Source organism: Gossypium hirsutum, chromosome D05 (genome assembly GCF_007990345.1).
Source record: "Gossypium hirsutum isolate 1008001.06 chromosome D05, Gossypium_hirsutum_v2.1, whole genome shotgun sequence".
Taxonomy (NCBI): domain Eukaryota; kingdom Viridiplantae; phylum Streptophyta; class Magnoliopsida; order Malvales; family Malvaceae; genus Gossypium; species Gossypium hirsutum.
The window spans coordinates 3,092-16,292 of record NC_053441.1 but is presented as its reverse complement, the minus strand read 5'-3'; the positions used below and the strand labels follow the sequence as shown (position 1 = coordinate 16,292).

Below are 13,201 nucleotides of genomic sequence, written 5' to 3'. Positions count from 1 at the left end.
TTTATATCTTGAACTACCGAACTCCGAATTAAGATCATATAAATTTATATGAAACTAGACTCACATATCTTCTTACCATAAAATTTTCAGAATTTATGGTTTATCCAATAAGTGCATTTTATTCTTTAAAGTCATCCCTATTCTGCAGTCTAACAGTTTCGACCCTTCTTCAATAAAAATTAACTATCTCCTCGTACGGGATTCAGATGATGTTACCGTTTGTTTCTATTGAAAATATACTCATTAAGGATTTAAAAATATAAATTTAAGCCCCTAATTATTTTTCTCAAATTTTTAATGATTTTCTAAATTCAGAACAGGGGAACCCGAAATCATTCTGACATTGTCTCACAAAATTTATTATATCTCATGATTTACAACTCCATTGCTTACACCGTTTCTTCTATGAGAAACTAGACTCATTAAGATTTAATTTCATATTTTATTCATATTCTAATTTGATTCCCAATATTTTTGGTGATTTTTTAAAGTTAGACTACTGCTGCTGTCTAAAACTGTTTTAATGCAAGATGTTGATTACTAAGTTTAAAACTCCCTTATTCTTTTTTTCTATAATATTTCCTGTAATACCCGATTTTTACCCCGGGTACAAATAAAAATGCCCCCAAAAGAAATAGCCCAATTACAACCAAATAAGCCCAAACCCAGACATGATTTTCGAGGCCCAAATACAGTGGTCCAAAACAGATGAATAAACCCTAGGGTTTCTATAGAGTTCATCAGCGCTGTAGCCACCAAGCCCCGCGCGATCTTCACCTGCAAGAAACAAACAGCAAAAAAGGAAAGAAAATCAAAGATTTGCAGATCAAATAAGATCAAACAAATTTTCTTTTTGATTTTTTATTCTTATTTCGGCTATAAAAAGCCACTGAATATACTGTAAGAGGGATCCCGAAAAAATCAATAAAAAAAAGCATTTCCACACAAAAAGAGCAACTGAAATACAAATCAGAAAATCAATCGAAAACACAAAAAGGTTGATATATTTTCTCGTTTCGTTATCTATTTTCTTTTTATTTTTGTACTTACTAAAATAAAACAAAGTAAAAGGTAAAGAGACTCACCATGATTTGCTTCTGAAACGCCGCAGGCGATTGAGGTAACCGTCTCCGAGGATAGACGGTCGGAAGCTGAAGATTTTCTCGAAGTTAGGGGCTTTTCCGGCCATATTTCAAAAGATTTGAACCCAAATTTGGGGTTTAAAGGGTTAGAAGGGCCAATAAGGGAGTTTTCCCCTTTTTCGGCCACCGTAGACGGCGGTGCCAGCGTCGAAGATCGACAGCCGATACGGTGGCCAGTGACCGGCCGATGACCGGACCCCTGGCCAGACGAATGGGGGAGGAGAGTTTTTTGGGAAAGGTTTTTGTTTTTGTTTTTTTTTAAACAGGCTTAAAATGATTTTTTTGATGAGTAGGGGGCTTTTATAGGGTACCAAAACGGTACCGTTTTGGAGAGCCCCCCAGACGCCCAAAACAGCGTCGTTTTGGGGAGGCCGACCCGACTCTGACCCGACCCGATCTAGGATCCACCTGTTATTGAGTGGAGGGGTAAATTGCACTTTTAGCCCCTCCACCTTTTAATATTTTTACAATTAAGTTTATTTTATTTTTAAAATTCGCCTTTAATCTATTTTCAATTTCAATTTGGTCCATGTGGAACGACGCCGTTTGGAGGAAAAGGGAAAATTGCTCTTGCAGTCCGTCCATGATTATTTGTGCTTCAATATGGTCCTTTTGGCTTTATTTATTTGCGGATTTACCCCAGATTTTTTATTTGCAGTTCAATTTAGTCCTTTTTATATCTTTCTTAAAATTAGTTAATTTTAATAATGTAATTATTATTATTTTTATTATTTATTGTTTTCTAATGTACATTTTTTATTTTTTTCAACTAATATTTTTCTCATATTTATATATATACATATATTTTTTTAATGTAGATATTATCTAATTATTTTTTCGAATATGCTATTATATTTACATATATATACGTACATATTTTTTTTTATATATTTTCGAAAATGCTTAAATACATATTTATATTTTCAACACATATATTTTAAAAATTTTATATATGTATATTTATATATTTTTCTTTATTTTCATAAATGCATTATATATTTATAGAAATTTTATAATTCAAAATTTTATATGTAAATCATGTGTCTGTTGTTTTTATTCCTCGTAATTTCAATGAATATATTATGTACCTTTTTATTCTTTATGTAATTTGTTTAATTCCTTCTTTTGTTTATCGATTTATGTTTTCATTTATATTTTAAAAGCATGTTTTTTTATTTTGCTCATTTATTTGATGCTTTGCATGTCATTGATTGATTTTTATTTATTTATATTATTTCTATACAATTGTCGTATTTATTATTGTTATTTGTTATTGCGACATTTATACATGCATTCAATATAACATTACATCACTTTTTTTTACTCGAGTTTAAAAATAGAAAATTTTTAAAATTGAGATAATACTCGTATTTAGGATTTTCAAGGAAATTGAGCCCTAACGCATTGGGTTCCAATTTTCTTCATTAAATCTAACAATCGAGAATTGCTCATTAATCAAAAAAATAAAATGAAAAGCTTGTTGTTGGAAATTTAATATGTTGTATCCTAACGTATTGGATGTGACGTATTGATTTCTCGAGACAAAGATTTTTTTTAAAAAATTGTGCCCTAACGTATTGGATCGCGATTTCTTTATAAACCTTAAACAAATTAATGTTCCTTTAAATTTTATTACACGAGTATTTTGGACTAATTCATTTTCGAGGAATTAGAATGTCGTGCCCTAACGTATTGGGTGTGACATTTTCTTTCTCTGAAATGATAAGAGTCTTAATAAGTAACGTTTTTTAAGTTTTTATTAAGGATCATATTTTTAAAATTTTGACATGAAGACACTAATTAATTAACTAGGTACCAATTTTGGGCGTTACGAGGGTGTTAATTTTTCCTCGTACGTAACAGACTCCCGGATCCATTTTTCTAAAACTCGTAGATCAAAGCTATTTTTTTAGGTGATCCAATCTCACCTCAATAAAAGATTGGTGGTGACTCCCAAATTTTGATTTTTTAAGTCGACAACTAAAATATTTGTTTTCAAAAAAGTTGGTTTCGACAGCTTGGCGACTCCGCTAGGGACTTTTTAAAAAAAATAAGAGAGTCGAGCCACAAAGTTGATTAATTTTTGTCTTATGGTCGAAAAATAAATTTTAAAAATTCATGATATTTTTTTTGCATTCATTATTTTCTTGCTTAATTGATCTAAGTATTGTTTGCATTACACATTACATGAATTGAATTATCTTACCCTTCTAAGTGGGAGTGAGAAACTCTTCCTTCGTGAGGTTTTCGCCTCCGTATAGGATAGTGGATCGCTTTCGGAATACATCGGTACCTATGCCTTCGTGAGATTTTCATCTCCGTATAGTCGTAGGGAAAATGTATTCCCCTGAACTTGATCTATATGAGCCTATAGTGGGTGAAGATCGAGGAATCTGCTGGTTCGGATACCTTTGCCCTAGAAGCCGAACTTCATATAGTGAACATTAGGAATCCACCTTAGGTAGAACTACACTGAACCCTAGTAGATATCCAAATAGGTGTTTTACTATTTCTTGATTATGTTTGTATGATACTGGCTTTTTTTTATTTTGATTGCATGACATGGCATCTCATTTCATTATAAAAGGCGTTGGTTCATATTCAGTTGCTAGATAGAAAGCTTATCATGGAAAAAGAGTTTCTTGATAAAGTGATGGATAATGCGGTTGTCCGAACTTGGTCTGAAACGACACAGCAAGAGAAAGGCGATAGTTTGGCTGACGGATATGTATCAAAATTGTGGGACTTTACTCGCATCAGTGTAACTCAAAATAGTTTGCAAGAGTTGAAGGAAATCTGAGATAAGTGGAATGACGAGGTTAGACAGCTATTTTATGATAATTATGGGGATTTACCTTATTTGCTTAACGTGAAGGTAGACAAGCGTTTGTTTTGAGCCCTCACCCAGTTTTGGAATCCTACTTACAGTTGTTTCGCATTTGGGAAGGTCGATTTGGTGCCTACGATAGAAGAATATACGACTTTACTCCGATGTTCAAAGTTTCAAGTAGACAAGGTCTACTCGAAAGCGATAAATGTGCTAACCTTTTCGAAAAAGTTGATGAGTATAACAGGGATGAATGAGCAGTGTGTTGCTGCACGGATTAAGCAAAAAGGGGATAGTAAGTGCATTCCTTGGAGGAGTTTGAAAGATGCAATTTTAACACACCCAGACGCGAAGAAGAGGTTAGATGTCTTTGCTTTAAGTATATATGGCTTGGTTGTCTTTCTCAAAGCTTTGGGGCATGTTGATGAAGTAGTTACCGATTTATTCGACCGGCTTGATAAGAGGGTTACACCAATTCCGGCAATTTTGGCAGAAACTTTCAGATCATTGAGTGCATGCCGGAAAGCGGGAGAGGGGAGATTCATTGGATGTGCACAGCTTCTCCTCGAATGGTTTCATAGTCACTTTTGGAAGGTGGATAAAGTTTCATATCGGGTTTTCTCTTAAAATTATTCACCACTAAAGGAGATAGTAGCTACGCCAGGAGAGATGACTTTTCGAAGGAAAAGTGGATGGCAATGCAAGTTCTCCGACAGTCATGGCTTGGCCATTTGCCGAAACTTGAGGGCATACCGGATATTTGACATTCGCAAGGAAGTGTTTCTTGAAAAAAAAAACTCTTTAACAAGTTGCAATCAATTCAAACACTGAGTTTTCATCCTGCTATTATGATTGATTCTTTGCTCACTCAATGACACATTCTTGAGTATTCACTTTACAAGTTTTCATCCTATTTTTGGCCTGGTTTTAAATCACTGTTGTGAGTTTAACATTGTCCAAGTTCAGGTCAAACCAGGCCTACAGGTATCATAGTCCCTTTTGATGATGAAATGATACATTAAACAGCTTCCAACGTCTCTCTAAATTCTTGATGAGAGACCCTTCTTTCTCCTGTAAATTGTGTCTACTCTGTCTCCATTTATTATGATTTTTACTGTAACAGCCCGATTCTGGGCCTAGTCGGAATAGTGGTTTCGGGACCACAAATCCGACGAGGGAAAATATGGTTATTATTATATTTTTATGATCTACAATTTCACGGAAAGTTTTCGTAAAAATTTCGTTCGAAAATTTCGACGTTTGGGCACTCAATTTAGTCAAAAGGACTAAATTGTAAATAGTGCAAAAGTTGAGTTCTATATGTAGAAGTATCTAATTGATATGAAATTTTAAATTGGAGGTCTTTATGTGGTAATTAGACCATTAGTTAGTTGATGGACAAAAATAGACATAAGAAATGAGAGAAATAGATTTTTTTAAGTGGGGGCATATTAGTCATTTGGTAATAAAAAAAATAAAATGGGAAAAAGATGACAAAAATCATCATCTTCCTCATTAGTTGCTGCCGAAATTTGAAGGAAGCCATAGCTAAGGTTTCTTTGCTTTCTCAAGCTCATAGTAAGTGCATCCTAGCCCCGTTTTTAATGTTCTTCGCATTTTTGGAATCCTCGTAACTCGGTTTAGCTTATTCTAGCAATAATTCGTGTTAGGGCTCATATTTGGAAAAATACCCATAGGTGAAATGTGTTTATTTTGCTGTTTTATGGTGGAATATGAAGCTATAAATTATGTTAAACAACTTTTGCTAAGCAATTTTAAGCGAAAACGGGTAAATAGACATAATCGGTAAAAATAATTAATATTCAAAAGTATGTGTTGGAGTGGGAATTTGATGTTTCCATAGAAGGGAAAAATGTTCAGCATGTTATAAAACTTAAGAATAAGTGATGAAGTTTAATTTCCGAGCTTGGGGACAAAAGTGTAATTACGCAAAAGTTTGGGGGCAAAATTGTAATTTTTCAAAAAGTTGGGTGGTGGATTATTTTAATGAGTGTGAACATTAAATGAGTTAAATTTGCTATTATAGATCAAGAAAGACGTGAAGAGTATATCAAACGGGGAAAAGAAAAGATAGGGGAGTAAAGTGCAAAATTACGATATTTTGCACCGAGGTAAGTAAACACGTGACTTAATGTATTATTTTGATATTATTTGATATATGTTGAGATTTATTTGGAATTAAAATAAATGTTTGGCCATATCCTAAAAATGTTGTTAAATCGGGAAAGGTGGTAAAGGGTTGCAATATATGGTTTATGGGTTGAACACTCGGAATAAGCCGGAGTATGTTGTATATAAAGGGGTTGCTGTGTGCTGATTCCCCGATTCATTGGTGGTGCTATGTGCGTGATCCACCATATCTTTGAAATGTGAAAAGGGGGTTGCTATGTGCTGATTCCCCCGAGGGGTTGCTAAGTGCTGATTCCCCGGTTCATTGGTGGTGCTAAGTGCGATATCCACCATATCTTTGAAATGTGAAAGGGGGTTGCTATGTGCTGATTCCCCCGAGGGGTTGCTAAGTGCTGATTCCCCGATTCAGCGGTGGTGCTAAGTGCGAGATCCACCAATAACGGTTAACATTCCGAGTGTTCAACGAAAAAGTGTGGAAGGTGAATATTGCCATATGGTGGAAAATTTTATGGGGTAAATATTGAGTTGGACACTAAATCGATCCATGTATGAGATGGGAGAAAATATCAAAAACGAAAAAGGAACGATTTAATTATAAACTGTGTTGAACAACAGCAGTTGGGTAAATTTGAAAAATCACCATAAATGGTGGAAAATGAATAGGAAGCTGAATAATATATGAAATTGAAGCTGGATGTGTCTGTTTTCATATGAAAGAAATAGAATAAGCAAAAGAGTTGTATTTTTGGAGATATCTGAATTTTACTAAAACAGGGCTGGATTGATTTCGAGATCCCCTGTTCTAACTTTGGAAAATTACCAAAAATTGTAAAAAAATAATTATGGCATGAAATTTATATCCCTGGAATCCTTATTGAGTCTATTTTTATTAGAAACAAGAAAACCCATTTTTCAAATTTTGTACAGAGAGTTAAGTAAATTTTAGTGAGGAAGGGTCAGAACCATTGGGCAGTGAAACAGGGGAAGGTTTAATGAATAAACTGTACTAATTTGCTGGGTTAAAAATTCTGAAATTTTTATGGTGAAATGGTATATGAGTCTAGTTTCAGGGAAAATTTACGAAACTCAATTTGGAGCCCTGTAGCTCCAGATAAAAATAAATTAGCGACTATGACGCAGAAAAACAGCTTGCTGGAAATTGCCTAAACAATAAAGTTATTCATGAATAAGTTTATATTTTGGTGTAGTTATGGGAGTAATTACTTATTTATCATGTGTTTACTTACTAAGCTATATGCTTACTCGATTTTATTTTCTCTTGGTTATAGTGACTTCCAACAACTCGGAAATTGGAACGAAGTCAGACAATCATCTACACTATCCTTCACATTTGGGGTATTTTACTACTAGTGTTCCGAAATTTTATGGCATGTATAGACACTTTATGTAATGTGGGATCATCATGTAAATATATGTTATGGTTCCCTTTTAAATGCAGTGTTTATTAATAGTTAAACTATATGTGTGTTTATACAAATGAAATTGGTTGGTATATTGGAATGTGTTCTAAATTTGCAGGAGGTTTAAGCAAAAATAAGTAGGAATGCTGTCGAAAATTTTTAAAAATTTAGTAATACCTCATACTCTGTTCCGGTAAGGAATACGGGTAAGGGGTGTTACATTTACCTTCTTTTTCTTTTGTTTTTATTTATTTTCTCTTCCTCCCTTTCTTTACTACAGCAGGACATTGAAATCCACTTCTTCATCGGATTGCAATTTCAGGTATGATTTTCAATTTTACTAACTTTTTCTTTTCACGTCTTTTTTAGTTTCAGACCTATGCTTATCTTCTTTTATTTATGTGGGTATTGTGGTTTTCATCTCTGCTTTAGTTTTCAGATTTATGCTTCTTCTTTTTTTCAGTGTGTTTTTGTTATCAGTTTTGGTGTTCAGCCTTTTGAAACACTGCTTATATTCGTCTTTTTAAATCTTGTGATGTCGTCATTTTTTTGATAGTTTATCGCCTGTTATGTGTTTATTTTTTTTCGATTGTTTGTTTTCTGCACTTAAGGACATTTTCTTGCAAATCTTTTGAGTCCTATTTATGAGATTTTACAGTGAAGATATGTTTCTAACAACTATATAAGTATCTACCCTAAAACCCTAACTGATTAGCAGAAAATAAATGGAAATATTTTCTTGTTTCTTTCCCTTTATCGTCTCCTCATGTTCCCTTTTTCAACAAGTAAAAGCATTATATTTGTTGAAGGAATAAGAAAACAGTAATTAAATCATACTGAGTTTTTAAATATTTTTAGAGAAATTGACATTAAATACTGGGTTAATTTTCATTCTCATTCTAGTCCGCGGATATCCGGTCTTATCTTGATCCGGGATAAGCTATTCCAAGAATATTCCCATCATATCCCGTCCCGGTTCATTATTTTTAGTGCCCGTTTCCGCTATTTTGGCATCCGATTCAGATTTTTTTAGTGTTTGGACCGGGATACTGTCGTACTTATTCCAGCAAGGGATATCCTATTCTAGGGATATCCTGGATGAGGGATATTCTTTTGATGGATTCCCCGGCATAGGTATATCCAATTCTAGGGATATCTCCGTGTTTTTAAGTTTGCCTTTATGTTATGGACAGCTGTATAAGCGGTGCTGATACCCAATTTCTATGAAACCCAACAGTAACTTTAAAATAGCCCCAAATACCAATAAACAATAAATGCAAACACCAATATTACTGGTATTTAAAAAACAGAAACAATTTCAAAAATTTATTCTTTTGAAAATAAAATAATAATAAAAAAGTCTAGTCCAGAATGTAATTTTTGAAAATAAACAATGCCCCTTTATTTTTTATGCGTCTCTATCTATAGTTTCAGATATATGCTTCCTTTTACTAATATTTTAAGTTAGCTTTTGTCATGGTTTTCGGTTTTCAGATTAAAAGAATCAGGCCACTTTTGGTTGGTTCCCTCTTTATTCTTGGAAGAATATCAATGCTTTTGTTTGGTTGGTTCCCTCAAATGCGTAATAGGGATTCAGTGCTGAATGCTTTGAATGGCCATTCCGATCATGGCCGAATAGAAATAAAGAAAATTCTTCCCAAAATCTCCTTCACACTTTCTCTGCAAATGCGTTCAAAGTTGCTTCTTTTATCACAGCGTTACACTTTCAGGTTAGCAGATTTTTCTTTTCAAGTTTAATTTCATTTGGTTTCTGTTCTTGCAATAATCAAATTTTGTTTTAGAAGGGTTTTTGGTGATGAGTTTTCTTTAAATTTTTCTAAAAATATAAGCTACAACTCAACTCCCGAATCTCTGTCTTTTGAGGGAGATAATGTTTCATTCTCTTATGGGAAACCTATGGACTAGAATTGAATTGCTTGGAGTCAATTGTAATCACCACATCGATCTCTTCCTCTTAATCCTTGTTTTATTATTTCGATTTTGCTGCTGGAGACGACAAAAATAAACTAATTAATGGAAGAGATAACTCAAAATTTGATGAATTTATGTTGTCTGTAATACTCACGCATATCTCTTTTGCAATATTTGTCCTTCTTTAAATTAGAATTTTATTCCCAAATTTCTTACTAATAATCACTTAGTCTTCATTATCGTATTTTACAGTATTTCAGATTTGTTTCAGGTTTGGAGATATGGTGCAACAGATGAAAATTTATTAAGAAATATACGTTATAGTGCTTTGGAGCAGACAAGCTGATGTCCAGACACTAGAGGGTCAAATGGAAACAGAAGTTATGGTAGCGGGCAGTATAGACGGCTCCTTCAGGTATAAATGGAGTTGGAAATAGATATAGATGTATCTGCAACCTCTTCCAAGTACAAGATGTCTCCGATTCCCTATTATTGTAGTATAAGTTCTACTAGTTTAGGTGGATCTACAATTTATTAACATGGGGCATTACTTGTTGGCATTTCTTTGCGTTTATCACATTTATTGGTGTCAAAATACAATATGCTGAAGTGTGTATTCTGTTACTCTGTTCGGAGTAATAACCTCTAGTTTGAAATGGTTGTGTCAGTTCTTCTAGTGGTCATGTATCAGGGTGGGGTGACCTAAACATGCCATACTTCTTGCAACTTGCAGTCAAGTGCGATAACAATTTGGTCTCCTTTCTAATTTTGTTGTGACATTGGAACCTCTACATGTCTTGCTCATCTTTTTGTTCTGCCAATGATCTGGTATTCTTTTTGGCGTTACCATCTAACATTACATATCCCTTCCTATTGTTGTATTGGAGCTATTACTTGTTGTGATGCATGGTGCATTCTCCTCCCACTGCAACATACATGCAGATGCACTTGTTCTTTCTCACTTCTATTTTTCCGTTCACTGTCTGTTACATTGTATTTCTAAGCATTTGTCTTGTTGATTTGTTATTTTCTACTGGTTGCTATTGTGACATATGTTTAGCTTCTTTCGATGGAATTGCAAAGGAACTTATACTGTTTCGATGGCACATATATATTATTAATTATTGGATAGGCGGAGTATTTTTTAAATTTAGGTCTTCCTTTTTAAAAATTCCTAATAATAACCAACTGATCAAATAAACATCATAAATATGAAACTAAATCAGAATGATAGAAAATTTCAATCAAAATAGGAAAGGATTCTCAAGATTAAACAGTGAACAAAGACAAGAAATGATGTTACAAATTCTACCTCTTTCATATCATCAACAGTTTGTGACCTTAAAGGGATATTAGCAAACGCTCTCATATTCAGCTTCAGCAAATCTTCAACTTTGACATAACCATCACTTCGCATATTCAAATTCAGTTCAGTAACCATATGTCGCAGAGTTCGTGTCCTAAAAGAGATTAAACCAAAAAAAAAACACTAATGAATAAAATAAATTTAATCGTATATAAAATAAATAAATAAAAAGAATTGGTAAAATGTTTTAATTTGATGAAAATGGCTTCTTTAAAAACTATTTGTTGTTTACTTATAAGCGATCTTTGAGCTGTTACCAGTAGTAATTTAGATTCTTGGTCTCCAAAATGTTGGTGTATAAACAATCATGAGAAGGAAAATGTTCATTTTGCAGCCAAAAAAAATTTCATGATTTTTATGTTTATTGATTGTATGCTGTCAGAAAAGATAATAAGCAACGTTTTAGCCTTCTTGAGGAAAATGGGGAGCTTCTGATTCGTGCAAACCAAGGCCACACCGTCATGGTGATGAATCTTTCTTAAAAATTTATCAATTTCTTCATGCTTTATCTTAATTTTCACCTTAGATTATTTTTAGCTGTTGTCTTGAGCATTTTTATTTATGTCTATGCACTTCTAAGGAAGATATTGTATGTCACTTTGGCAGACAGTTGAGTCTGAAAGATTATTGAAACAAATCCTTTCAGCTGATGAAGTGCAATGTAAGAACATCATGTCTCTTAGATTTATGGACTTCCTTTATGCCTTTTATTTTGCATAATCCTCTTGATTTTCCTTGAGATGATAGTTTGCGTACATGGAACCTATAAGAGGAATTTGGAATCAATTTTGGAGTTGGGTTTGAAGCACATGAAAAGATTGCATGTTCACTTCTCAAGTGGCTTGTTGACTGATGGTGAAGTGATAAGTGGTGAGATATCATGAAATTTCTCTTTACTGGTCCTCTGAACTTTGACATACGAACTCCTTCATTTTACTCTTTATTTTCAATATGCTAGCTCTGTATACGTGTCAAACTGCATAGCGGTGTTATTATGCTTGTTATCTGCATTTCACCATAGGATTCATGCTAAAGATTATGAAAGGGGATTACTAAGACACCGATATATAACGTGAATTTTAAGCGATAATGGAAAATGACAAGCACTAATCGGCATAAATTGAGTTTTAGTGAATCTAAATGCTGTAGAGGGCTTATGATGATTTGTATCTTTTACCCTCTTTAGGTATGGGATGAGATGTTACCGTTTTGATCTATCTTGATGTTAGAAAAGCTTTGGAAGGTAAGCATGCTTGCTTCTTTCAAGTTTCAGTCCGGTGATGATTCTATGAACCGAAGCAATAACTGCAAGTCATGTCTTTCTCACTTTTCTTTAAGAGTCGTGGCCGAACATATATTGATCTGTTCTTGCCAAGCTATGATTCTTAAGTTGTCTTCGCTTGTTTTCTTGATGACTGCAGAAGGCATGAAGCTTTACATTTCAGACAATAAAGTGATATTGACTGAGGGTTTTGATGGGGTGGTACCTGTCAAGTGCTTTGAGAAAATAAAATCATGGCCAGATAGAAAACCTATACCTTTCTCAAATGTTTAAAATTGGATGATGAAATGATCAGTTTTTTTTTCTCTCTTTTAAACCTGTGTGATGACAAATTTGTATTGGATCTTATAAAATTCATTTAGTTTGATATTACATCATTGGCATCTATTTCCCTCCAACTTTCCATGATGTTTATTGTGTGTTTGATGTATTCAAGAAGGTATCCAGCAGGTCATGGAGGAAAATGAAGATTCTTCTAAAGTACAGCAAGAAGGCAGTACTGATAAAAATTCAACTTGATGGCTGATAAGTGCGTAATCGGAGATGCATGTGAATACTTCTCCAGCATACCTATTGTAGATACAAGTTTAGAGATTTGGAGGAGCTGGCCTGGCATGAAATCACAAGAATGATACATGTCCTGAGAATTTTCCTGTATTGAGAAAGTGACCTTTAGAAACTACAAATATAATGGGTATCTCCATTGACAATGTTGACGCCCTTTTCCTATTTATATGCATATATATATTAATGAATTTTGGTCTTCCTGGTATTCTAGGTGATAGTTTATTCTTAATGGAACTTTGGATATGTGGTAAATATTTTCGTTTTGTGGAGTGAGTAAATTTTGGTACAAAAATTGCATATTAGTCCAACATCATCTGTGTATTCAATTGAATGTGTTTTTCGTATTTTAAGGATATTGCTTATGGATTCCTTAATGAAGATATCTTTCAATCGCTGCATTAGAGATGGAGATTTGATTATTGTAAATGAGAGGCATGATACTATGAAAGCTGTTAAAGTGTGCGAGAATTTGGTTATTCAAAATCGTGTCGGTGTATTTAAACATTCAAATTG

General features: G+C 33.6%; 1 pseudogene; it reads left to right on the top strand.

Moving 5' to 3' along the window:
- Positions 1-7,777: 7,777 nt before the first annotated feature.
- Positions 7,778-12,876, top strand: LOC121217070 (putative tRNA 2'-phosphotransferase; annotated as a pseudogene).
- The last annotated feature ends 325 nt before the right edge of the window (positions 12,877-13,201 follow it).